Here is a 27064-nt window from a genome sequence, read left to right as displayed (position 1 = left end):
AACGATATAAATAGGTACACATGCTGCACCTGTTGTCACTCCCTTAATCTGTTGAAAAACTTCAGCTTCAAAGAATTAGAAGTTATGTACTCACCATAACGTTCCATCTGAGTAGGTGTATTCATTTGTCTGCAACCTGTGGGTTATGGATCCGATATCGGATCCGAACCGGCATGGTTTTCCAGCTATGGATCCAAGCTCTCAGCTCCTCCCCTCACCCATAATGCCCTGCTCTACCCTCATGACCTCAGATCGAGTTTGCCAAAGCAACAACACCCTGAAAAGGGTAACATAGAATATGCAGGAAACTGAAAGGCCAGGGGGATAGGAGGGCGGGATGGTTGCAGACAAATGAATACACCTACTCAGATGGAACGTTATGGTGAGTACATAACTTCTAAATCTGAAGTAGGATATTCATTTGTCTGCAACCTGTGGGACAGAGTCCCCAGCTACCTGAATCTTGGGCGGCCATCATGGAAGGATACTCAGAGCACCGCTGAGCCAAAGGATGCTCTACCCTAGATGCAAGATCCAACTTATAGTGGGAAATAAAAAGTATGAGATGAAGCCCACGTGGCTGCTGCACAAATATCATCTAGAGGAATCCTAGCCTTGAAGGCTGCCGAGGTAGATACTGACCGGGTTGAATGGGCATGAACCCTTCCGGTGCGGGCCTTCCTGAAGCTTGATAAGCCAATAAGATGCACTGTGAAATCCAGCGGGACAGAGAAACTTTAGAAATTGGCTTGCCCAAATTGAATTTTGCAAAGGAAATAAACAACTGGTCGGATTGCCTATGACCAGCCGTCCTGTTCAGATAAAATCTAAGTTGCCTGTGAACATCTAATGAATGGAGCTTATATTCACCTTTGTTTTCATATTTAGGAAGAAAACAGGAGGTTAATGGACTGATTGATGTTTGCTTCAGAAGCGACTTTAGGAAGAAAGGACGGATTGGTCCTGAGGTAGACACGGTCCGGATGAAATACCAAGTAAGGAGGTTTAGCTGATAATGCTTGAAGCTCAGAAACTCTCTTGGCCGATGTAATGGCTACCTGAAAAGCTGTGTTGTAGGACAAGAATTTGAGATCCACCGTAGCAGCTGGCTCGAAGGCGGTCAAGGCCTGTAGAACCAGAGAGGTCCCAAGGAGGAACCGCTTGTTTTATAGGGGCCTGAGAAGAAAAGTACTTTAAGTAAATCTTCGTCAATCTGGCTGACATAAGAGGATTAGAGTCATGGCCAATGTGATAATGAGAAATTGCCGCCAGTTGTACTTTGACTGTGGAACTGCTGGCACCATCGTTAAAGAGAGTGGTTAGAAAGTCAAGCACTAATGGAAGAGGAGCGGTGAAGGGATGCAGGCGTTGCCGCTCCGCCCACAAAGAAAAACGTTCCACTTGCTGCGGTAAACCTTTCTAGTGGATGGTTTATGAGCTGCCACCAAAATTGCCTTAACAGGTGACGAAATACCGGGAGTCCTGATCAAGAGTGGAACTGGAGCAGCCAAGCGGTCAGCTTCAGGTTGTCCAGATTCGAGGAGGAATGCAGGATGGATGGGATATCAGATCCGGGATGGGATCTAGAATCCAAGGAGGATTCACCGAGTGAGACCTTAGGAAGGGGAACCAGATCTGTCGAGGCCAAACGGAGCAATGAGAATCATTCTGCAACCCACCCGAGAGGCTTTCTGAAGAACTTGGAGCATCAGAGGCAAGGGTGGATAAGCATACAGAAGACCGGGTGGCCAAGCATGCACCAGAGCGTCTCTTGGGGTACCTCCGGGAGGAGGTATCAGAGCGAAAAAACTGTCGCACTTGGTGTTTGAGGGAGAGGCAAAAAGATCGCATGAAGGGGTTCCCCACCGTGCGAATATGCGTTCCGCTACCTGACAATTGAGAGACCACTCGTAAGGGGTCAGAATGGTGCGACTGAGCTTGTCCGCTAGGATGTTGGACCGACCCGGAATGTGCGTTGCTATTAGAAAGCGGTTGGTGGAGATTGCCCATTCCCAAACTCTCATGGCTTCTCGACAAAGAGGGTAAGACCTTGTCCCCCCTTGCTTGTTGATGTACCAGACAACAGACATATTGTCCGATTGAATCGCAATTGTTCCCAAAGGAAGAAAGTCCTGAAGTGCTAGCAACGCCAAGAGCACTGCTCTCATCTCTAGAACATTGATATGCAGTAAGGTCTCTGAATTGTCCCACGTGCCTTGGACGGTCCGCCCAAAAGTGCCCCCCACCCGAGGGGGGAGGCGTCCGTGGTCACCGTTGCGTGAGGGTGCGAAGCAACAAATGGGCCGCCTTTGTGGAGATCCGGGGAGTGGAGCCACCACAAGAGGGACCGCTTGCAAGCCTTGCTGATTGCTATGGGATGATGCATGGGGAGAGCAAGGTATGACCACTGTACTAAGAGCGTCCACTGTAGAATGCGCATATTGAGCCTGGCAAGAGGAAGAAGTGCTATGGCCGATGCCATGGACACTAGAGCCCTCAGGACCAACTCCGCCAGAACAGAACTTGAATGGAGGATGGCCCGCACCTGAAGCTGCAGATTTTGAACTCTGTCCGCAGTGAGGAAGGCTCGTAAACTCTTTGTGTCTAGCCTGGCCCCTATGAAATCTAAGAGCTGAGTGGGCCAGGTTGGATTTCTTTGTATTTATTGTGATGCCCAGAAGGGAGCAAGATGGAGAAAGGAGTCTCAGCCAATAGAAGTAGATGCCTTGTTGGGGCGGTAAGAAGCCAGTCGTCCAGGTAGGGAAGACCTGCACCCCCTGAAGCCTCAGGTGGGCCGCTACCACTGCTAATACTTTGGTGAACACCCTGGGGGCTGTGGTGAGACCAAAGGGAAGGACCCGGAACTGGTAGTGACTGGCTCCCAGCCGGAAGCGGAGAAACCTCCTGGAGCGCCTGTCCATCAGGATGTGGTAGTACGCGTCCTTGAGGTCTATCGAGCACATCCAGTGATTTTCTCCCAGAAGGGGGAGAATAGATTGCAGAGTGACCATTCGGAATTTTTCCTTGGGAACTGCCAGATTCAGGAGAGAAAGGTCTAGGATTGGTCTTAGTTCCCCCGTCTTCTTTGGCACTAAAAAGAATCTGGAGTAGAACCCTGATCCGATCTGGTCTGGGGGAACGGGCTGGATGGCTCTTTTCTTTAGCAGATGGCCAATTTCTGCCAAAGCGGCCTCCCGTTGACCGGGTGGGACGTCTGGGAGGGACTTCAACTTTGGAATGTGAAGAAAAGGGATGTGATATCCTCTGGATATAATTTGGAGAACCCAGCGGTCCGATGTAATGGACTCCCATGCCGCTAGGTGCCCCGAAAAACGTCCCCCGACTGCCTCCAGAGTGGAACAGTCGGGCAACCCCTCAGGGTTGCTGCGCTGGCCGCTCAGAGAAAGGTTCCTGGACCCGAAGTTTCTGGGAGCCCCTCTGCCTCTAGGGCGGCGTCCTCCCTGTCCTCCTCTGCCACGGAAGGACTGGTTGTCCGAGCAGGCTGGGACTGCTGCGACTTCGGAACCACATCTTCTTCTGACCCTTTTGGTTCCTAGAGTAGGGCCTCTGGGGTGCAGAGAAGCGATTCCACGGCAGACAGCGCCTTCCGTCCTTTTCGCTCTGGGTCAACGTCTCGAACGGTTTTGCCAAACAGAGCAGAACCATCAAAGGGCGTTCGCAAACGACGCTTTGAAGGGCTCAGAAAAATGCAGTGACGGAGCCAGGCCTGACGCCTAGTGACCAGTCCTGTCCCCGCAGCTCTAGCGGCGCCCTCCGTGCATGGGAGAGTAGCCGCATAGAAGTATTAGTAACTGACCTAAGAGTGGCCATACGGGTGGAGTGCAGAACCCTGTCCTCCTCCGAAATGGACTCAGGGGGGGATGCAGCGTATTCTTTAATAAGATCTCGCTGCATCCTAATGACATGTGCCAAATAGTTCAGCGCCCTTACTGAGAAGGTCGCTGAACTAAACATCCGCTTCCCCAAGCGGTCCATCATCCGAGACTCCTTGCTCGGGGGGTGGACTGAGGGACTCTCCTGAGCCAGTTCCCTCTTGGTGGCCGCCGTCAACATGGCATCTACCGGAGGCCCCTTACTCCAATGGGCCCGGTCGGAAGGCGGACTAAGGATCCTATCGGGTCTCTTGGGAATTGGCTCCATGGTGTCCGGTTCCTTCCATGCCCTGGTGGTAATAAGGTCCACCAGGGGGTCGGCAGGGGGGGACACCCAAGAGGTAGACGGGCCCGCTTCAAATGCCTCCAAGAACACGGAATCGTCCGAGGAAGACTTGGGGCAGACCACCCCTTATATCGAGCATTTCCATGATGTCTCCAAATGAGACATCCTCGGGGGGTGACCATGGGGAGCCTTCCCCTTCCTCCAAGTCCGTGTCTTCTGTGAGAGACTCGGGGGAGTCAATGTGCCTCCTCTTGCACGTATGCTTGCGAGGGACATCCTCTGGGGGGCTGTCAGAGGAGTCCTCACAAGCAGCAATTTGTTCCATAGGAGCAACTTGGGGCACAGAAGCGGGCTGTCCCAGGGGCCGGATGGTGGAAGCCTGGCCCAGTGCAGAGGGAGCGAGGGACGGAGCCTGAACAAGTGCCGGGGGTCCGGAGACCCTCAACAGAGCCCTCTCCACTACATCAAAAGCCGAAGGGGAGCCGACCTCGACCAAAGGATCCGACAATCGGCTCCACCTCGGATCCGAAGAGTGGACCGGAGCCGCCGGCGCCGGATCCGAAGGGACAGTGCGCTCTGACACAGACGGCGCCGAAGGAGCACTGATCCCCCCGGATCCGAGGCTCGGATCCAGGCTCCGAGAGGGCGGATCCGACGCACTCGAGGGCCGGGTCGATCCGGCACAAAGTACTATCGGCGCCGACCCACCCCGCTCGGCTGCTCGGCTCCAGCTGCTCCGAACCCGGATAGCGGGTCGGAGAAGGAGCAATAGGCTTAAAAAGGGTGTTGAGCTCCCCCCCAGAGGGGGGGGAGGCAAGAGCACTCCCATCTGCATCTGGGCCTGGATGAATCTTCTCATCATCCGGTCCAGATCAGCATCTGACAGGCTATATGTAGATCTCGACGAGGCTACCGAGGTAGGCCTGGAGAGCCTCCTCGATAGCCTCGACGGAGATCGGGTCTCCTCCTCCTCAGGGCCCGGTGAAAAGCACACAGGGGACCGGAGCCGAGAAGGAGGAGACCGAGCCGACACGGAGCCGGTGGAGAAGCCCGCTTGGCTGGCGGGGCCGAAACAGAGGTCTCGGCCCGCCGCTTGTGGTGCTTCTCCCTCCGGTCCTTTTTTCTGGCATCCCTTTCCTCTCCAGAAACGGGAGGTTGAGTCCCAGGAGCAGGAGGGGGTGCCACAGAGGGAACAACCGGAGCCACGGTTGCTCCCGAAGGAGCGGAGGCCGGAGCCGAGTCCGGCGGCAAAAGACCCGCTAAGACCAGCTTGGACCTCCGCTCCTTAAGTGCCCTGGGGTTGAACCCTGCACAAATGGAGCATCCAGATGTGAGGTGTTCAACCCCCAGGCATCACACCGAGTGTGGCCATCAGCTGGTGAAAGCTTATTGCCACACTCGGTGCATTTAGAAAATATAGACTTAGGTTGATCTGCCATCCTAGTCTAAAAAAGAAGTTACCAAACTAAAGCAACTTAAACAACTAATACACACACAGGCCCGACACACACACTCTACGCCTACAGCGAGGGGAGGGATAAAACTTTTAGATTAACTATAAAAGAAACAAAACACAAGGGGAAACCTACACTTTCACACAAAAAATGAATAAAAACTTCAAAATTCTGATTTTAAACAGTAAAACTACCACTTAGCTTGAGAGCTTGAGAAACAAATCCAGTCACCATGGGCGGCAAACGAGATCTGAGGTCATGAGGGTAGAGCAGGGCATTATGGGTGAGGGGAGGAGCTGAGAGCTTGGATCCATAGCTGGAAAACCATGCCGGTTCGGATCCGATATCGGATCCATAACCCACAGGTTGCAGACAAATGAATATCCTACTTCAGATCATAGTTTTTCTCTAATATGATTTTGGCAAACTCTAGCAGTACTCTAATACTCTCACCATTTAAAATTTACATTCTATCAGGGTGTCCAAAAATAAGGCCAACCCTTCATCCTTCAGAATTAAATTAAAATTATCTACAACCTCCATAATTAAAAAACTGTGGATCTTTCCCAGACTTCTGGAGTCAAACTTTTGAAGATGTCTCCTGAATCCTTCAAAAGACATCCTCCATAGGTGTAAATAGATTTTAACATCTTGACTATGCAAATACCAAAGGGTTGTGTCTTGGACCCACTTACAGCAATGATAGGCCTGTAGGGAAGCTTAATAATATTTGTGCGTACCTCTGGAATCCCGAATTAAGGGGGAATAACTGGCTTGTACACCATCAAAAACCAATGTAACTCAATAGAATTTTTTTCTTCCAACAATAATTCATCCAAATAAAAGTCAGTACCTCCATACATCATATTAACTTCATTTCTTGAAACTGGGTGATATGTGAAATTTTTTTCATACTAGTGATGTAATCAATAGTGTCACAAATCATTTACTGGGTTTCATAACGCTAATAGACCTATTGTTTGCCAATGAATTTAATAGTAAAACTTTAGCCTTACTCATATTACTCATTTTAAATGTATTTTTTCACCAAATAATTTATAAATATCATCTATACACGCTTTTACAAAGGATGCTAAAACTTGGTGTAAAAGGTGGTTTAAAACAATTTTCCTTTTCAAAGAACCATCAAATGACTTTCTCGCACCTTTCCTACCATCATTAAAAATACAATACCAAATTTAATTTTCTTATATACATCTTAAATTCTACTAAAACATCACCTATATCCAGCTGCTTACAGTGGATGAATTTCAACCATTTGTCAAATAGTGAAAAAAAAAGTTTTTGTCAATGGCTAAACTACTATAATTAAAATATTATAACCTTTTTAGTTATTTCTAGCTTTATTCCTTTTTTGTGCTGAGTGCTATCTTCTTTTCTGTCCAAGACTTCAGCTCTTATTTTTGATCAGTTACTTGTAAAATGTGTGGTTTTCAAGTATATTATCCCAGACAGCTGTCACTAAATAATAATGGATATTTGCATTTTAGATTTCTTATATTTCAGAAGATGCTTGCTAATGCAAAACCTGTTATTCTAGCAACTAATTAGGCTAAGAAGCTGACAGTTATTAAATGCATTACTGAGTGAGGTCTATATTATAATATCTAAGTCTTACAACTTCAAATGTTATAATATCGAAACCATTACAGAGAAACACCAGAAAAAAAGGGAAAAAAAAGTTTGCTGTTCCGACAAACATACACACAACACAAGCACACCAAAATAAATAATCCATACACATACACTTCGCAAAACCCTACACTAAACCATACATACACCACTAGCTATCCACTTACCTTAACCCAACCCTAACCCTAAGGTCCCTAACTATCGCACACTCACCTTACCCGCTCTCTAACCGTAAAGTCCCTATCGCACATTCACCTTACCCGCTCCCTAACCCTAAAGTCCCTATCGCACACTCACCTTACCTGCTCCCTAACCCTAAGGTCCCTATCGCACACTCACCTTACCCTCTCCCTAACCCTAAGGTCCCTATCACACATTCACCTTCGTTCGCACACTTACCTTAACCCGGTCCGTAACCTTTGCTCCACAGTCAAGGAGATAGCGAAGCTGCAGAAATGGCCCACCAAATACTTTCCCTAGGAAAGCATTCGGTGTTCTGCAGCTTTGCTATTTCCAGCATTTGCTGAATAGGGTTCGGTATTAGAACATTTGAAGTTGTAAGACTTCGATGTTATAATATAGAACCTACTGAGTGGCCCTTACTATATTTATAAGTACCTCTAATTGCTGGGACTGTGTGCTGAGGAAAATGTCTGTTAGTTGTTTAATCTTGTGGCTTTGCAAGACTTATATGTGATTTGTGTGAAACTACTTGGAATATTTTAATGTGTGGCTACTATTTATGAGGATCATACTTGAACTTCCATTTTATGGCCGTCACAATTTAATTATAGATAGAAGTCTAAAGTTTATACAGAAGTCATCCCTCTCAACCTCTTAACACAAATAAATATGGATAAAGCTGTAAGTAATAGGGTACAAAGGCCCCAAAAGAGAGAATTTTAAATATTGATTTTATAAACTTAGAAAGTTGCTAGAATAACATATTCTGTGGTAGCTTGAATTTGCTGAAGGGCTTGAAGTTTAAAACTCAAATATTTGACATTTTTTTCTGACTTGAATCCTCAATGATTTGCCAGAAAAAAAAATATGAGGAACAGACCAAAAGTATGAGGCAAATACGAAAATCTGGACATTCTACTGGACAGTTGAGAGGTATGACATAAGTGTCTATCACTGTTGTATGGTGGTGAGAGCTGTCTATGGATGAAATTAACAACATGGGTGGCTGCAGGATTTTTTGCAGGGGGTACAAACCCAGAGGCCACAGCTCTAGGGTATATCTGTTTACATGTGGATAACCAAGACCACCTACTGTATTCCACACTGTAGTGCCGAAAATGACAGGGTCTCTGTGGATTTATATTGTTATGAAATAATACCTCAACAGAACTGTAATATTGAACTCATTCATATAAAAATGCTAAAGTTTTTGGGTAGGTGTAATTTTTAAAAACAAAAACTGAATGTACTATATTGTTGCAAGTTTAGGCCTAAGACTTTAAGTGTGAAGCTGGCTCAGTATTTTCACTCATTTGTTTATTTTACTTGAAACACCTTAATCTGGTCAGTATAGGAAATGGAAAAGCCGGAATCTATCCTAGCACTCACATGCACTATGTGGTAAACATGAACCAGTAGGCATAAAAGAGGCAACATATATAGAGGCCACCGATCCATCGCAGAACACCCCCATCCCCAACTGCATCTCATTATGAGCAACAGTCATTATTCAGAATCTTATAAAATCCATCCTGTTCCACACAGACAGGGCCTTTACTGTTAATAATCCTTAAGTAATATCAAACCCAGAGCCAGCTCATGGTCAAATAGGGCCCTAAGCAGGGTAATGGATCAGGCCATCCCATACACACCCTCTACATAGCCATTCCAGAGGCCCATTACTTGGCTATTTCTCCCCAGTTACCAAAACACTGTTCAAACCTCTCAGTGTGCAAACTGTTTTCTGTTTTACTTCTACAATGATTATTTGGATTTAATTTAAAACTTTCATTTCAAATTTTATAGCTCAAACACTGATAGACATTTTCCAAATAAAGCAATAGAATCTCACAATGAAAACAGACTTAGCATTAAAACTTCTCTGCCTTTGAAACTCACATTCATTCATTGAAAACAACATTCTAAGAAAATGCATTTGGCAAGTGATGGATAACATTTACCTATGGGCTGTTTTCAAATCGTAGGCCTCTTGCATACATTTTTAGGACCATGCATACATGCATGCAAGTGTTCTTTTATTCACCTTCCTGATTGTATTAAATTATACTCCCTGTATAATACAGCACCACCTGTTAGTGCATGTTTTGAATTTATAGTTTTGAACATTCTTCCAGTAAGCAATGAAACAAATTTATGAACCAATAATGACAAAACTGTCCAGTTCAGAACATTTCATAAATTAAAGTCTAATTAAATTTCTGTCTAATGTGAATTATGTCTTGTTTGGGCACAACTGTATAGAAACAATTTAATACACTGCAGATTAAATTTTTAAACATCAGAGATAACACCTATTACCCTATGCTGTTGACGATGTACTGTAAGCCACACTGTAAGAATTTTATAAGGCAGCGACTGGAGGCAGATGAACTAATGTCATGCTTTTGCTGCAAATGATTTAAGGTGAGAAGGATAAGTAAAGTTAAACAGAAGCCTTGACTGGATGAAATGAGGTAGCACATTTTCATTCAGAAATAAAATGTTAGTAGTGGTCCATTTTGACCAGCAAAGAACCTAAAATTATAAGCAAATGAGCTTATTAGTTCAGATCTAGCTACTTATTTTGATTGTTTCATAATATTTTGAGAATTTATTCTCAGTGCAATACTCATATAAGTAAAAAAAAAATCTTCCTCATTATGGGGTTACAACATTAACTGTCACTACAGTAAAGTACAATATTTTTAACCTAAGCTGTACCAGCCACATATTGTCGTAATCAGTTACATCTAAAGCAATCCTCAATTAAAAATCACACACAGACATACATGTGTCAACGCACACACACACACACACACACACACACACACACACACACACACACACACACACACACACACACACACACAACCTCACCATAAAACTCTTGACTCTAGTTCTAAGTGTAGAGTCTAAATCTAAAACCCTAAAGTTAACATTAAAAATAAACCATAAAACACAGAGCATCTACTAGTGACACTGCTTGCACAGAGCATTCCTTTGGTTGTCACAAGTAACTTCTGCCAATAAATAAGCAAAATAAACACTTTACTGCAAACCTATGTAGAAAGAATGAGTGACCAATGTTGCCTCATAATAGTTTCCTTGCATGCTTCACCCACAGGTGTAAACCATGGCATTGTGAGTAAATTCTGCTTCTTCCACAGTGGAGCATTGAACATAACTGCAATATATGCAAGCAACTAGTCATGCACAATCTTTTGACTGCAGTTTTAATACTCATAGATTTAGCACATTATTACAAATATTAACTGACAGTGGAACACAAGATGAGTGGTTTAGTGTTTGATGGGGGAGGGCTTCCCCACTCCGGTGAGACAGCAGAAAGGAGACAGGGTATTTTAATAAACTACGTGCAGGTGTGCTCCCACTTAAAGGTTAATAATAGTATGCACTCCTCAACCTCCAGTACCATAAAGCATGCAAACTATGGATTTTCTGTCTTCATACAGAGAAACATTTATCCCAACACCTTTAAATGAGTATCAACAAACACTGCAATCAAAATGTTCGTACGATTTATTATCGATTTGCTATTCATTTAAATCTATTAACAGGGGTAGAACACTGATCCATGAGGGCCAATTTCAGGCTAAGACCAATAAAACTAATAAAGTGAATACATAGAATCACAGATAAGATATAGATAAGATAATGAATCAAACATCCAAAGTAGATTTGATGATAAACAGTGTAGCTATTGATACAATTAGTAATAACAAAAGTACATAAAAACTGATAAACAATTTTTAAAACATGCTCACTGAACAGAAATATGTCAGTACATATTGGGAAATTAAAGACTAGCATTAAGTAACAAAGGATATGCAGAAAAAGAAGAAAAATTTGAAATTTGAAGAGCAATGCTGGGCCTGCCTGATGCTATGTAGGAGTATAGGCACAATGCATGCAGTGTTTGTGTTGTGTATAAGCATTTGTGTAAATGATTTTGTTTGGGTAAAATCATTACTTTAATTATTAGTAGAATAGATAAGAAGTTAATAGGGAAGTGGAGACAGCTCATTCGGAGGTCATTTGTCATTATGGTAAATGCTAAAAGTACAATGCAATGTTGAAAATAATGGACCTTGTGGACATTACATCAAATTTAGAAGAAATGTCATAAGGGAAATTGAAACCCATTTGGCAATTGACCCTATTTGAGAGTTTATACCTATAGCATGGTAACAGTGAACAGCCAAAATCCAAAATGTCTAACTTGATCTTCCTGCATGTCTGCAGCCTAGTGTAAGTGTAATGTAAGTTAACTCTAGTTTTAACTTTAGGCTAGGGTGCGGGTAGTGTATAGATAGGTAATGTATGTAGGCATGGACAGGTAGGTTAGAAGTAGTTTTTTCTAGTAAATGTATATGTGTGGTTTATTTATTTATTTTGGTTGGTAGTATTTGTTATGGTAAGTGTGCGCAGTTACGAAGTGGGGTTAGGTGTGGAACTTAGGGTTAATAGATAGTAATGTATATGTAAGGTAGTGTGTAAAGTTTAAGGGTTTAGTTAGTGTATTATTTGTTTTTTTTATTATGTGTGGATTGTTATGGTGTGTGGGTGTTGTGGCAATGTGAGTTGAGGTAATTTAAAAATGATTGGTTTGAGGGTTCGGGTGGGGGTTTGTGTGTTTAGGTGGTTGTTGTGTGTCGTGGTTGTTGTGTCACAAAACAGGTTTCAATTATTTATATCTACAGATATATATATTATAAATAATAAAAAAAACACACAAAAAAAAAATGCTTAAAACAAATGACATAAAAAAAAAACACAATTTAAAAACAACCAAACACATTTGTTCTTTCACAAACACATGTTCTAAATAAATTCCAAACACAAAAATGAGTAACATAATTGATGATGATGAATAATGATGATGATGATATTGGAATAACAAATCTTGAGTAGCCTCAATCCACCGAAATTATTTTCAAAAAAAAATTTGAAAAAATGTTCTCTCAATGAGAAGCTACCTAGTTTAACAGTTGACAAGGAGAAAAATACTTTTAGTTGACATGCTAAAGATACCCCAATTCAAACTGACTACTATGGAAGAAGACAGAAACATGCATCTCTCTGCAATAGCAACAGGCATTTGTAACTTGGATACTACAGACAGTAAAATCAGCAAGCAAGACAGATACATGGGCACCAAGTCTAGGGCAATATCATTTACGTTTGCACTAAACATGTTTAAATGTACAGTATCTTTCAGCAGGCTTACACAGTAAACTAAATGTTTCCAACTTTGAATGCTTTAGTCTATTTAGTCTTATAATATTTCACTAGTCGTGACTGTCAGAATGTTTATTTTAATACTACCTTACTTGCTGAAGAAGAATCATTTCATGTTAGCTGCACAAATTTGTCCTGGAGGGTGTTTACAGTCATTCCACAGAAGAAGCAGCAGCACAAAATTGGAAGGAATGGAACATTAAATTCCATGCTGAAAGGGAGAACAAGAGGTATGTGTGATGACGCATGTACAGACACAGGTGTGCGTGACCGGTATTTTTAAAGGGAACACCCATAAAATCAAAAGGACATATTTTGTTCATTATTGCAAAGTAGCAAAACATTTTTGAAGTCAAAATCCAGGGGGATGCAAGGGCACCCCCTTGCACCTGCCTTGCAGGCGCCCATGAGTAAAAGTTCCTTTTATCCTTTGCTCAGTTTAAACAGTCAGATATATGACTTTTCAGGACTGGTGTGCATTTCTATGAAATGAGATAGATTACTTTCCTGTGATTAATTTCAACTCTTATATGGGTCTCCTGAGCAATAGCAAAAACTTCAGAGTGATTTAATGCCTGTTTAATTACTGTGACTGTTTTATAATTATTAGTATTACTAGTGACATTAGTTTATTTTTTATCCCAACCAGTCAGTAAAGTGGCTGCAATTGATGGGTACAGAGGCCATGTGTGGGTAAAAATGACTTACCCCTGCTATTTGATCCCCTTTTAACAGCCATTGATCTGACTTGGCAGTAGTAGAGTCACACAATGTCCTGTTTTTGCTAAAATCAGTGCTAGTTTGGCTTATGTTTCTGTGCATGTGGGGGCAAATTATGTATAACATAATTTCTTTCATTTTCAGTCACAGCCATCAACACTGTACCAGGTAAGTGTCCATCTTTGGCTATTTGGCAGAAGTAGAATGTGTGTGAAAGCAACTGCTAATTTGCACAGTGGTACAGTCAGCAGCATTGTCATTTCACAATGCTAGGTGCTGGTTGAGGTCTTGGCTTCTTCTGTGTGGAGTCTGCATGCCATCTCTGTCTCTGTGTAGGTTATGTATACACTCTGATTTCTTCCACTACCCCAAAGACATGATGTAGGCGGATTGGCATTCTTCCAGTTTGTCTGTAGGTAAGTATGCAGCATGTGAATGTGTGTGTGTGTGTGTGTGTGTGTGTGTGTGTGTGTGTGTGTGTGTGTGTGTGTGTGTGTGTGTGTGTGTGTGTGTGTGTGTGTAAAAAATGATACCACTGATGTGGACACTTACTATATTGCCTGGCACATATGTAACTTATGAAACTCTTCTGGGTGATACTAAAAAAATAATTACAAAGTCAGTTTTCAAAAAAATAAAGTTATAAAATGCATCAAAGTACATCCAGACCCTCCAGACCTTCTACCCTCCCGTCCACCTAAGGCTTTATAACTGGATTTTGATACATGCTTAGCAGTGGCCTCCACCCTGAACCTTCCCTAGTCTACAATTGGTCATACTCACACCTGTGCAAAAAAGCTCATAGTAGCATGTAGGGAGGACTGAGGACAATGTCATTTTTTCTTAAATTTGCTGAAACCTCAGAGGTGTACACAGGATACTATAGCTTGTATTTGGGCTGGGTACCCTGTGGTCACATTTTCCTTAAACTTTCCTCATCAGGTTCAGAACCGTGCACAGGAGGTCACTAAATCTTGCCTAGGAGCAGTGTATTCTCTAGAAGAAACAAGTTGGAAACATTATTGTGATAATTCTTTTTCACTTTCTTCACAGTTAAATACCAAATGTGTTCAGGTGGCTATCACTTGGGGGAGAGTAAGGAGGTACACTGTTTATATATTCCTGACAGCAACAGGTTAAAGTATGCTGTGTTCTTTGTTTTTTTTTTTTTTTGTCAGTTTCATCCCAGTCTGACATCAGAGTGGTACACAAATGGTGACTGGTTATCTTTTAGGCACAGAGATGAGGAAGCATGCATGACAGTAGCCACTTGAAATATATTTCTGTCTGTCTATGCTTCACCTTCATCCTAATCTAACAGCAGAGGGATTATTCTTTCTTAAGAAGGTAGGGAGACAAGTATTATTACCAGATAAGATTTTATATATTCTAGAAAGCATTTGTCTTCTCAGATAATTGTGATCTGCTGTTTTGATGGCTCTAATCATTAAGCCTTGGATAAAACTTATTTCATCCTTGAGAAAAAAAGACTGAATTTCTTTCCTTACTTGTTATTTTTATTCAGGCCATCACTGGATGAAATGATTGGAAAAAAAGCTCAAAAAAGCACCTCAGACCATAAATAACCCCATGGCATCTGGGAGCCTTTCAGCCCCCAGATTCCATCTTACTTCAGCAATTTCCTGCAAATTTATTACAGTGCATTCCTGGTCGGTTAGGATCTGTTGAATGGGTATAGGAAAAAGTAAAGCTGAAGAGTTAGACTGAATTTCTTTCCTGAAATTTAATTTTTGTTTAGGCCATCACTGGATGAAAAGTTTGCTTAAGAAACCTCTAAAAGCAAGTCAGAACACCTAGCAACCCCATGGCTTCTGACAGCCTAGTCACCCCCTGACCCCCAGATTAATTCAGCTCTTTCCTCTACAGTTGTTACAGTACACATTTTTCAGTTCATGTGTATTGAACACAAGCAATTAAAAGTAAAAGTTGAAGAGTTAGAATGAATTTGCTTAACTGTGTTTGTTGTTCAGGCCTTCATTGCATAAAAAGGCTGTTTAATAAAATCAGAGCATCTAGACCTCCCATGTCTTCTGGGGGAGGGGAGGTCTACAGCCCCCATATATTTCCTCAACAGTTATTAAAGTGCAACCATGACTAATTAGAATGTGTTGAATGAATGTAAAAAAAAGTAACACAAACTGTGTGAAAGGGAAGAAAAAAAGCTGTACAGTATGATTAGGCCAAAATGGAGGGGAGCAGGTGTGTTCTGGGGGGCACCACATAGATCCTTCACAAAGGGCACCAGTTCAACAAAGGTTGTCCCTGATTAAACAAGCACAGTACAACAAGGCAGCAAGTTATTACCTTTGGTGCTCAGACAGTAGGAAAGTGCATTTCTACAACATGTAAAGGTTATCTAAGGTGATAGCTGCTTGCAATGATATAGTTGGACTGATAGTACCTGAATGGATCAGTAACAAATTAGGTAAGCTACACATAGAGAAATAGAACAGTTCACAAATTCTATACTTAAGTAAAGTTATCAGTTTGAAGGTTCCTTGGATGTTATTTGTTACAAACCTTATTGGTTGCTCTAAGACTCAAGAATGAACTAAGGACTTTAAATGATTTCAAAGGCAAAAATGTAGAAAATCAGTCTTAGATTTTAACAAAAAAAGAAAAAAAAGGAAAAAAAGAAAAGGAAAAAAGTGTGCCACATAGGGATGTGCATTGCAACGAGGAATCACTATCCATTAATCAAAGCAAAGGAAATGAAATGATAGGATAGATGATTATATGGTTTACTATTGCAAGGTCGAACGGCACTCCTTCGAATGTACTATAGTCGACAACGGAAGGTCGTAAATGTTGAATGTCGAAGTCAAAAAATCAATCTAGGAACGGTGTTAACATGGGTTGAGGTAGGTGTTCGTATTATTCTGTACTACAAACATCTCCCCTACCTCGACCCATGTTGAAACCCATTCCTAGATTGTTTGTTTGAGTTCGCGATTATCAGTTTCGACCTTCCGTTGTCGACTATACTACAGTCGAAGGAGTACCGTTCGACCTTGTAATAGTAAACCGATTATATAATCTAGTGCTATAAATATTCATATGTGCCAGGACAAAAGCTAAGATTTTGCAAGGGGTGATAATATGTAAATGCATTTCACAATTCTGTAAAAAAGGGCTTTCTTAGAAGTTCCTCAAGATAAAAAAAATGAAGTTTTACTGAAATGCTGTTGACATGTTTGTGTAAAACCTGTCTATTCATAGCTTGCCATTCTGAAAAATAGAAAGGCTGCCAGAATGTAACTGAGAAATCAAACGCTTTTCAGGAGAAGTGAATGCACACACAGATTGACTGAATGCTCACAATGTTATTTTAACCTACTGAGCAGAGATATTGACCATGAATCCTGGCATTGCTATTTCTACCTCCTTAGAAGAGATGCAGTTCTATTTGTTTAACATACCTCTCAGATTTCCACATTTTTGCAGAATGTGCAGATTTGTTCCTCATATTTTTGGTCTATTGCTCATAACATTTTTAGTTTTCTGGTAAATCATTGTGGATTGAAGTTGGAAAATAATGTCAAACATTTGAGATTCAGAATTAATATCCTTCAGAAAATTCATGTGAATCCAAACCTTGTTATTCTATCGACTTTCTAAGTTTATATGAGCAATATTTAAAAATTGTCCCTATTTTTGGGCCTTTGTCCATGCATTATTTATGGCATTGTCTGGGTTTCTTGAGCTAAGATGTTGAGAGGTACACTGTATAAGTACCAGCTTAGTTCTTCCTTGAAGCCACAAGCCTAATGGGAATAAATTCAGTACAAATAACAACACAGACACACAAATAAATGCATGGCAATGATTATTATAAGAAATATCCAAACACTGCAGTTACAGATATATATTCAGTTTGGCCCTAGTTGGACATGACTATGAGTCAAAATCAGTTACATTCAACTTATCCTATATCAAACAATTAGTAAAACAACATATAGTTGGAAAACTGGTAAGGAGAGAGCAGAGGTCAGGAAAACAAAATGTGGATCTGGGGATGGGGGGGAGGGCAGCGGTATGATAACAAAACAGTTGTTATGAAGATCCAGTAAGTTTTAGAGGAAGGCCAGGTCCACAAATAGCTGCATGTGCAAGAGAGGACCTTGAGCTTGCAATCTCTGTCTGAGAAGCAGAACAAAACAGCTGTTACATGGAATGTATATTAGATGCGCATGGTGAAGGTATAGCCTCTTTCACTGGGGAAGGGCTTGAACAGGTTGCTTACCCTTTAGGACATGTAGATGCTAACAGATATAGAGGTTATATAATACTTCTGGGATTAGACTGGATGCTTTTGAAGTCAACCACTGAATAAGATGGAGTAACTTCTACTTGCAAATTTTCGGTAACAGTACCCCTCTCCCATGGAGTAGTGCAACAAAAGCTGAGAATCTAACATGGCAAACAAACCAGACATAGATCATAGGATCATAGAAGGTTACTAGGCTAATGACTTGAAAGCCTTTTTTTAAGCCTAGCCATTCATGCTCCAATTTTCCCAGTTATCAGTGCCCAAAGACTAGAATGGCTTTGATATATGCCTATGCCTTAGAGTTTCTACAAGCTGCACCTGTCCATAAGGCTCAGAGGCAGCAAGCCTGGAGTGAATTTGAGATTTCCCATCTACTGGTCTAAATTGAATAGGCTTGAGGAAGAATGCTGCCTCACTTGAATGATGAGTCTACTCCAGAGAAGGGGTAACCTTTGACACACATACCTGTCCCTCTAACATGTTTTATGTCACAGGTAAGGTTTAGATTCATAGGTTCATAGGTAGGTGCAAGGCTATTGGCCCTAGGGCCTATATAACCCTAGCCAAAAAGGTACCCTGGCTTTCGACACCCAAGAAAATTATTTTCCTGTGGCCCTGTTGAGCAGAGCCACAAAAGTGATCCCCAGGGTGAATTTCCTATTTCCCATCCAATCATCAAGAGTTTTCTTGAAGAGTACAAATGAGGAGCTATGTTTGATATAGATAGGTAGTTTGTTCCAGAGTATGGGAAGTTTCTAGGACAGGAATCTATCCCTCAAGTATGTTCTATTTATTGTGGTGACAAGGTTTAGGTCCCCAGAGCATGTAGCATGGAGGGAAGTGGAGCATGTCCAGCAGCTCTGGGTTTGACATAGCTTTGTATGTTAGGCAGAGATCGCCTCTGAGTAGGCGATATGCAATGGAGTAAAGCTGGAGTTTTTTGAGATGGTCTGTGTAGGATTTGAGGTATTTCAGCTGCCTTTCCAGTTGTTGTAAATGTCTTGTGAGGTACATACCAAAAGGGGCGTTGTACTCTATAATGGGTCTAATGAGTGATGAGTAGAGGGGAACAATGACCTCTTTTTTCCTGGATGAGAAACTTTTTTGTGATGAGGTGTACCACATAGAAGGATTTCCTGACTACTGTAGTGATGTGATTATCAAAGGAGACACTACTGTCCACCTCTGTCAGTGTTAAGTAGACTGCCGCCTATGTGGTAGTTAAAGGCTACAGAGTTTTTACCAAAGGCGATGACAATGCACTTTTTTGCATTGAGCTTGAGGCCATGGCATTGACACCGGGAATCTGTCTCAGGGAGGCCCTTTTGTAGGATGTCCACATTGTTAGGAGTTTCAGTAATGGCTCCTAGTTTGCAGTCATCTGCGAACTTCATTAGCCAAAGACCTTCTGTGTTAGCCTGTACTTCAGAGAAGTAGATACCAAACAGGAGAGAACCCAGGACTGAACCCTGTGGTACTCCACTTGTCACTGGTCTGAAGTTGGATTTGAAGTCTGCTACTTTCACAGTGTGGGTTTTGTCAGTGAGCCAGTTGGCAACCCATCTTGTGACATAGAGATTTATACCTAGTTTAGTGAGTTTATCTATAATTCCAGAGTGGGGGATCGTGTCGAAAGCCTTGTCGAGATCTAGATAGGCTGTGTGAACCACCTTACCCTCATCTACGGCTTTGGTGACTGCTTCAGATAAGTCTATTAGGTTTAGGAGATATGATCTGCCTTTTACAAACCCAAACTGGGTGAGGTCCAGAGTTTGAAGATTACCAATGTCTTTGTTTATAAGTTCCATGATGATATGTGCCATGGCTTTGCAGACCAGGCTCATCAGGCTAATAAGGCGGTAGTTCCCAGGGTCTGTGCTGGCTCCCACTTTGTGGAGTGGGATAACCATCACTGTGTGCCATTCAGTGGGCACAAAGCCTGAGGTGAGGCTATGATTGAACAAGGTACTTAGGTGGGGTGCCAGTTCATTCTGTAGTTCATGTAGAATGCAGCCTGGAATTTTGTGTTCTTGGCTTTGCAGAGTGTGTTTTTTTACCTGTGCAGCCATAATTACAGGAACTTTGCATTCTTCCAGTATAGAGATGGGCCCTTTAGGGGTTGGGGGGGGGAGTTAGCAATAAACCTATCTACCAGGATGTTGGCAATATCAGTTGGCTTTGTATATTTAGTGCCATTATGCTGTAACTCAGAGCAGATCTGTGTGTTGCCATTGAGATTCTTGACGTAGCTATAGAATGCTTTGAGGCTGTTTCTAGAATTGATGGTGATTTTGTTTTTGTAACTAGCTTTGGAGGTTTTTATGAGGGATCTCCAGCTTCTTACTGAGGCTGATCAAAACGTTCCTCCAATCACTGGATTTTACTCTTTTTTGCAACAGTTTCTTTCTTCTTTTGTAGAGTTTGTTTATGGTAGGGACCAACAGATTGGCTTCCTTTTTTGGAGGATTAGCAACTTGGTTCTGTTATGGATAGCATGATCCATGCACTTGTGTAAGTGCTTATAAAGTGCATTTGTGTAGGATTCAGCAGTGGTACCTCTATTGCCCGTCTGCATGGGTGTCGCGAAGTTTGCCACTTCTGTCTTAAGAAGCATGAAATTAGCTTTGGAGAAATTTTTTACGGTGGTTTCCCTACTGGGGGTGGGGGCAGGATGTGGATGTCTAGGGTGATTAGCTTGTGGTCATATCTGACCAATGAGGAATTTACCTCTGGTATAGAACACCGGTTGCCCATGTTGGTAATGACCAGGTCTAGGATATTGCTGCCCCTGGTGGGGGTGTGGATAAGTTGATTCAAGGCATTGGAATTTATGAATTCCAGAAAACATTGAGCAAAAGAGTTGGTACATGAGTAGTTTTCCCAGTTAATGGTGGGGTAGTTGAAATCACCCATTATTAGGGTGTTGGATTGTAGCCTAACATTTTACAGTGTATCAAGAAATGAGGAGTGGGAATCCTGGGGCATGGCAGGAGATCTGTAGCAAGCCCTAATTTGGATTGTAGTCTTGCCCAGAGTTAGTTGCAGTTGGATAATCTTGGATGCATTATGCTGAGCAACTAGCCTGGAGCTGTGGATATCCTTAATGAATATGGACACGCCTCCGCCTTTAGTGTTTCGGTCCAGGTTAGGTGGCCGAAAGGTGTGGTATGAATTATAGCCTGGTAATGCAGGGGTACTCTCTGGAGCCTTGAACCAGGTCTCTGTCACTGCACAGATGTCGATGTTCTCCATTTTAAGGAGTAACTCAAGTGAATGCATTTTGAGGTGTAGACTTCTAGCAATGAGTAGCATTACCCTCAGATTTTGCTTGCTTGTACCTGTTACAGTGGTGAATTTGTCATTTGAAGCTTGCCTAAAAAAGGCACTATAGGGGTGGCAAGAGTCTTAGCCAGTATCCAGAATCCGAAGGGTGACAGGTGCAGGCCATCTCTGGCAAAGCATCATGGTCTGTCGATCATGTCATCCCAGCCAGACAGACACTGGATCCCCTTGGAATGACACTAGAAGCTTAGCCAATTGTTGAAGTCAATAATTTTATCCTTGTACTGTGGTATCATTCTGGGTGATGGCAGGATAATACTCAGGGCTAGGGTCATACCTGCCTGGGCTACAAGATCAGAGAGCTCCTCCATGTCTCTTTTCATGTAGTCCAGAGAGGTATGTCTGAGGTCATTCACACCAACATGGACAATGACAAAGTCAAATTTATACTTGTTGTGGAGTGAACTGAGTGCGTGCATTATGTGGCAGATCCTGGCACCCAACAGGCAGGTGTTGGGTGCGTTGTTATGCCTTATGGGCTATGGTTGAGTGGCACACTGAGTTTGTGGGCTATGTGTCTTTTGGGTTGTGTTGGTGGGGTGGAGGTTGCTTGTGTGTCTGCTTTGGAGGTCTCTGTTGCTTGGGCAGAGTTTTATTGGGAGCCTCCATGACTGTAGGTGTGTGTTTTGTGTTTCTATGTGTGTGCTTTTGTAGTATATGTTTTCAGGGACTATGTGATGAGTGTGGTGTGGTGCAAGTGTTTACCTTCTCCACTTGACTGTCTAGTCCAGTCTTGAGTGAAGAATGTTTTGCTTCCAGTTTGGCTATACAAGTGCATCTCTCACAGGTTGTAGTGTTGGGTGGTAGGAGGAGAGGGTTGTCTGTGTATATGAGGCAATTGCTGCATTGCCCCAAGATGCCCAGATTCATCAAGTAGACAGGAGAAAACAACGGGAGCTGACTGTTAGACATGCCTGGATAGGTGCTTATTTATTAAGTACTAAAAACTGTTTTCCACAAGACAAATGTGGAAAGTTGAGTGCTGTAGTCAGTTCTAGCTTTTTAGTGCTTACAATGAGTTCTGAACAAGTGCTGAGCTCAAAGAAACATATTTGAGTGCTAAAACTAAAATAACTGGCTAGTTCTAAGAGAAAATTTGAAGAGCAGACTTTATGGTGCCAGGAATAGTTTAATCCTAGCTAAGCAGCGATGCATGAAGTGTATTTTTTTAATATAACAGTAGAAAAAGAGCAAACTGATTTAAACAAATTAACCAATTAACCAATAAAAAGCTAAAAACTGAGACCCATTCCAGCAGTCTTCAATCAGACAAGTTCTAACTGCACACTCCTACCACTAGGGTGCAGGGGAACCTTCTCCAAAAAAATGATGGCCTGGATAAGTGCTCAAGTTATACAAACAAAGTAGATTCAGCAGTTCTGAATCTAGTCTATGCTACAGCAAACAAGGCATACCAATTTCAGAAAGAAACAGTTCAAATAGGCAGGCACAATAAGCCTTTAACCAGAAACTCCCAGCTCAAAAGGGCAGAATCTACCCTCTCCTCCCACAAGAGTGCAGACCACACCTTCTTAATGTAAAATAACTGGCCCGATGCCCAAGTGCTTAAACCAGAACTAATACACTTTTAGAATAACAGACAGTAAGCCTTCAATCAAGGTTTAGATCCTTAGATCAAATAATTCTAGTGCTGTTTGCACTGTGAATATGTAACAGATCCATCAGGGATGGCTGAATCAGAGAGTGCATCTTGTAGGGTAAGAATAAATCACTGCACAAGTGCAGGGACAGGGCTTTGAGGCAGTCTGTATAGGATGTTTTATTTACACCCTGTATTCTTTTAGTGAGGAACCTCTGTGGTCACTCCAGCTGTTGCAAATGCCTGGTCAGATACATGTTGTAGGGCGCATTCTACTTAATTAATCATCTAAATAGGGCTAAGTATAGTGAAACTATGATCATTTTATATCTGTATGACATGCCCTTACTTATAAACTGTGCCATGCAGAAGGATATTTTCATCACCATGGACACATGGTGATCAAAGTTCAGGTTATTGTCAACATGAGTTCCCAAATCCCTTACCTCTGTGTCTGTTCTTATTGTAGTATTATCAGTGTTGTAATATTCAAGGGTGATCATCTTCCCGAAGGGTATAATTATCTATTTTATGCATTGAGGTTTAGGCCATGGCACTGACACCAGTTGTTTATCAGTATCAGACCCTCCTGGAGATCTGCATCTTTAGAGGATTCAATGATTGCAACCAGCTTGCAGTCATCAACAAATATGGTCTGCCAAAAGACCTATACATTTGCCTTGACTTCAGAGAAGTATATTCTGTACAGGAGAGGCAACATAACTGAGCCTTGTTTTGACAACACTAGAAACAGGTGTCTTGATGGAGGTGGATTCCCCCACACTAACTTCATGTGTCCTATCCATGAGAGGTTTGACTATCCATCGGGAGACATATGGATTTTTATGCCTAAATTTTGAGTTTGTCTATAATACCCAGGTGATGTATTGTGTCAAATGCTTTTTCCAGGTTGTGGTAGGCAGTATGCACCATTTTTCCCCACGCCCATGACTCGAGTGACTTTCTGAAAGAAGTCCACCAGTTTAGTAGGCATGACTTGCTCTTGATGAAACAGAACTTGGATGGGTTCAGTGTCTGAAAATTCCCTATGTCATCATAAGGTGTACAAAAAAAACTTTCCATGGCTTTGCATATAAAGCTAGTTAACCTTATGAGTCTGTAGTTCTCTGGGTCTGGTGATGGTCCCCCTTTGTGTAGAGAGGTGACTGTTGCAGTCCTTCATTCCCTATGGAAGAAGCCTGTCTGGAGACTGTGGTTCATTAGATATTCTAGTGGGCCTCACAAATTGTGTTTCAAGCTGTTAAGAAGGCATCCTGGGATACAATCAGGACCCAACAATGCAGTGCTTTTAGCTTCGGAGAGTACAGTGAAGGACAGCTCTTATAGGTTCATAGGCAAGTACTAGTGTAGTTGCCCTTGTAGACCATTTTAAGCCTAACCAGTTTCCCTTTTGTGCTCAGAATAACTTCTCCCATTTAATTATAGATTAGCCTTAGCCATCCCATGATCAATAATCATACATTATCTCTAATAATAATAACTGAGATCATACCATAGATAATTTGAGGGGACCCATGCATGGAATAAAGCATTTAGGAGCTGCCACCATCAATTAGAACTAGAGGAGACAGTCCTGGGGTAAATTTTCTGTTTCCCATACACAGAGCTAAGTTGCACTTGAATATGAACAAGGAAGAACTTTGTTTATGTGGATAAGGAGTCTGTTCCACAGCAGCAGTAACACCTGTGAAATGCACCTGTCTTTCCAAGCCATTCTGTTGATGTTGGAGAAGAGGTTTAGCTCCCAAGATGGAGTATTTCTAATACAATTTGATTTGCTGATGTGCAGTAAATCCATCAGTAATGGGTCAAAAGATGCCTTGTATTCCAGAGACATGCCAGCTTTTAGCAGTCTGTAGGGTACAGAATATAATGACAGGGCTATGAGTGTGTCCATGTTGGACATGTTGTTTAGACCTTGTATCCTTTTAATAAGGTATCTGTGGATGTTCCAGTTGTTGCATGTGTCTGGACAGATACTTGCCAAAGGGGGCATTATATTCAGTGATTGACTTAATGAGTAAATGAGGACAATGACATCCATAGACAAAGATTCAATCCCTTTGTTTATAAGATGTGCAATATAGGAGGACTTTTTCCAACAATAGACACATGCTGATCAACAGTGACTTGCCACATAAGTTTCCAAATCTGAACAACTGAGTTAACTTTTAGGAGTGTGTTGTCAATGTGACAGTTCCCTGGGGTATATAACTTCATGAAGGATACAATAATACATTTTTTGGCATTCAGTTTCAGTCCACAATTTTTGCACCATTTATTTATTTTTGACAAACCTTATGGGGGGATGGCTAAGTCATTTTGGGGATTCAGTGACTGTTCTTGGCTTGCAATTATCTGCAAACCTAGTTATCCAGTGTCCTTTGGTACTGCTTTTATTTCAGAAAATGGATGACAGACAGGATAAGTCCCTGAACACAGCACCCTGAGAGACCCCACTGGTGAATGGACTCAGGTAACTTCCTCTGTTTTGATTATCTTCAAGCTATCTGTGAGCCAATTGGCAACCCAGCAGGTGGCATAATGATTTCTTCTCAATTACTGAGCTTTTCTACTATGCTTGATTGGAAGTTGTGTCAAAAGCTTTGGCCAGGTCGAGGTATGTAGCTGTGCACTATTTTGCCTTTAACCATTGTTTGGTGGCTTTTTCAAAAAAATCCACTAGGTTAAGTAAGCATCACCTGCCCTTACCAAATCCAAACTGACATGGGTACAGCTTTGGGAGGTTCTCTATGTCCTGATTAGTTAATTCCAGGATAAGTCTTTCTATGGCTTTGCATATGAGGCTGGCCAACCTTAAGGGTCTGTAGTCACTTGGGTCTGTGGAAGGTTCTCTTTTATGCAGGGGAATAACTGTAGCTGTTCTCCATTTGCTTGGGACAAAACCTGTAAGGAAGCTGAGATTAAACATTGTTGTTAGGGGTGTGGCTAAATCATGGTTCATGCTACTTAAGATGCATACAGGGATATTGTCAAGGTCCATCAATGCAGTATTTCTGGCTTTTGATAGCACTTTTAAGACTTGATCTTGCGTGATACTTAGAGGCGAGCCAGCTTCAGGTATATCTTGGGGGACAGAAGGAGTGGAGAGATGGGTAAAACTAAAGTTAAAGTTTTTGGTTAGTACATTCACTATATATTCAGTCTCTGTATAAGTAACATCATTCACAATCAGTTTACTGTACTCCGCATTGCTACAATATGCTTTTGACATTATGAACACGACTAAAAATGCCTTGTGATTGACTTTGGCTTGAGTAACTATTTTAGCTTCAAACTTGGATTTTCTGGATTTTATTAAGCTCCTGAGTTGTTTGTTTATTTCAGTTATTATGCCTCTAATATTGTGGAAACTACTCTTTTTACTTTTGGTCAAAATTATTTTCTTTTTATTATAACACTTGTTGATAGTGTGGTTCTACCATGTTGATTTGTTTCTGGAGTTTGCTTTACACTTGATCCTATAGGGTACAGTTGCATCTGTGCTACACTATCTTTAGTGATAGTTGGGGAAAAAATGTTAGAGAGTATTTCCTGATGGGGTAACTGAGGGTGATGGCTGTGAAATCGGAACTAAATTTACCAGCCAGCAAATCTGATATATGGTTCAGTTTTATATAGGGAGTTCCATTTACTATTAGTTTAACACACTGCTGGGTGTTTCCCTAAAACCTGCATACATAACTTAACCCAGGAGTCTATTTCCTTGAAGTTGGCTTTGGTGGAATTGATCAGTCCTCTGAGTTTTTTGTTAAGACTGATGAGAGTCTTTTTTCCTTGCTGGGTATAATATTTCCTATTTTTGGATAGGATTTTCTTTCTTTTGTTGAACAACCTATTAATACTGAGGATCCACCAAGTAGGCTCTTTGGGGGTTTGTCCTATGTTTATTTTGGATAGGAACTGCCTTTTCTATGCAGCTATTTACATGCTTGTACAGAAAAAGGCAAATGTATAACACAGAGGTTAATTATTTAAACTGATACTACATGTTTTAATTATACAGTGAAGAGTTTGTTACCTGTATATCTTAGTACTAACTTGCTTACTGCTTTTGGCATTTTTGACTTCACAGAGGGATGGAATCTTCTCAGCATATGACATTTTGTAGTGGAAAAAAATCACCATACATTTACTGGTGACACTTTCACATAACTAACAGACTGCCTGAACCTTGCTCATTGCTTTCTCTTTTCCTGCCTTCACAATGAGGTGATCAGTGTGATGTATTCAGCTCTATTTGGAAAATAAGAACACCTTGTACTTTCTAATAACCCCTTTATTGTAATTAATAGGGTTTCAGACTTTTTGTTTTCACTTGGTCTTTAAGATGCAGTTTAC

This window comes from Protopterus annectens, chromosome 10.part0 (genome assembly GCF_019279795.1).
Source record: "Protopterus annectens isolate FY-2018-M chromosome 10.part0, PAN1.0, whole genome shotgun sequence".
In the NCBI taxonomy this organism is placed as follows: domain Eukaryota; kingdom Metazoa; phylum Chordata; order Ceratodontiformes; family Protopteridae; genus Protopterus; species Protopterus annectens.
This window is presented reverse-complemented; position numbering follows the sequence as displayed.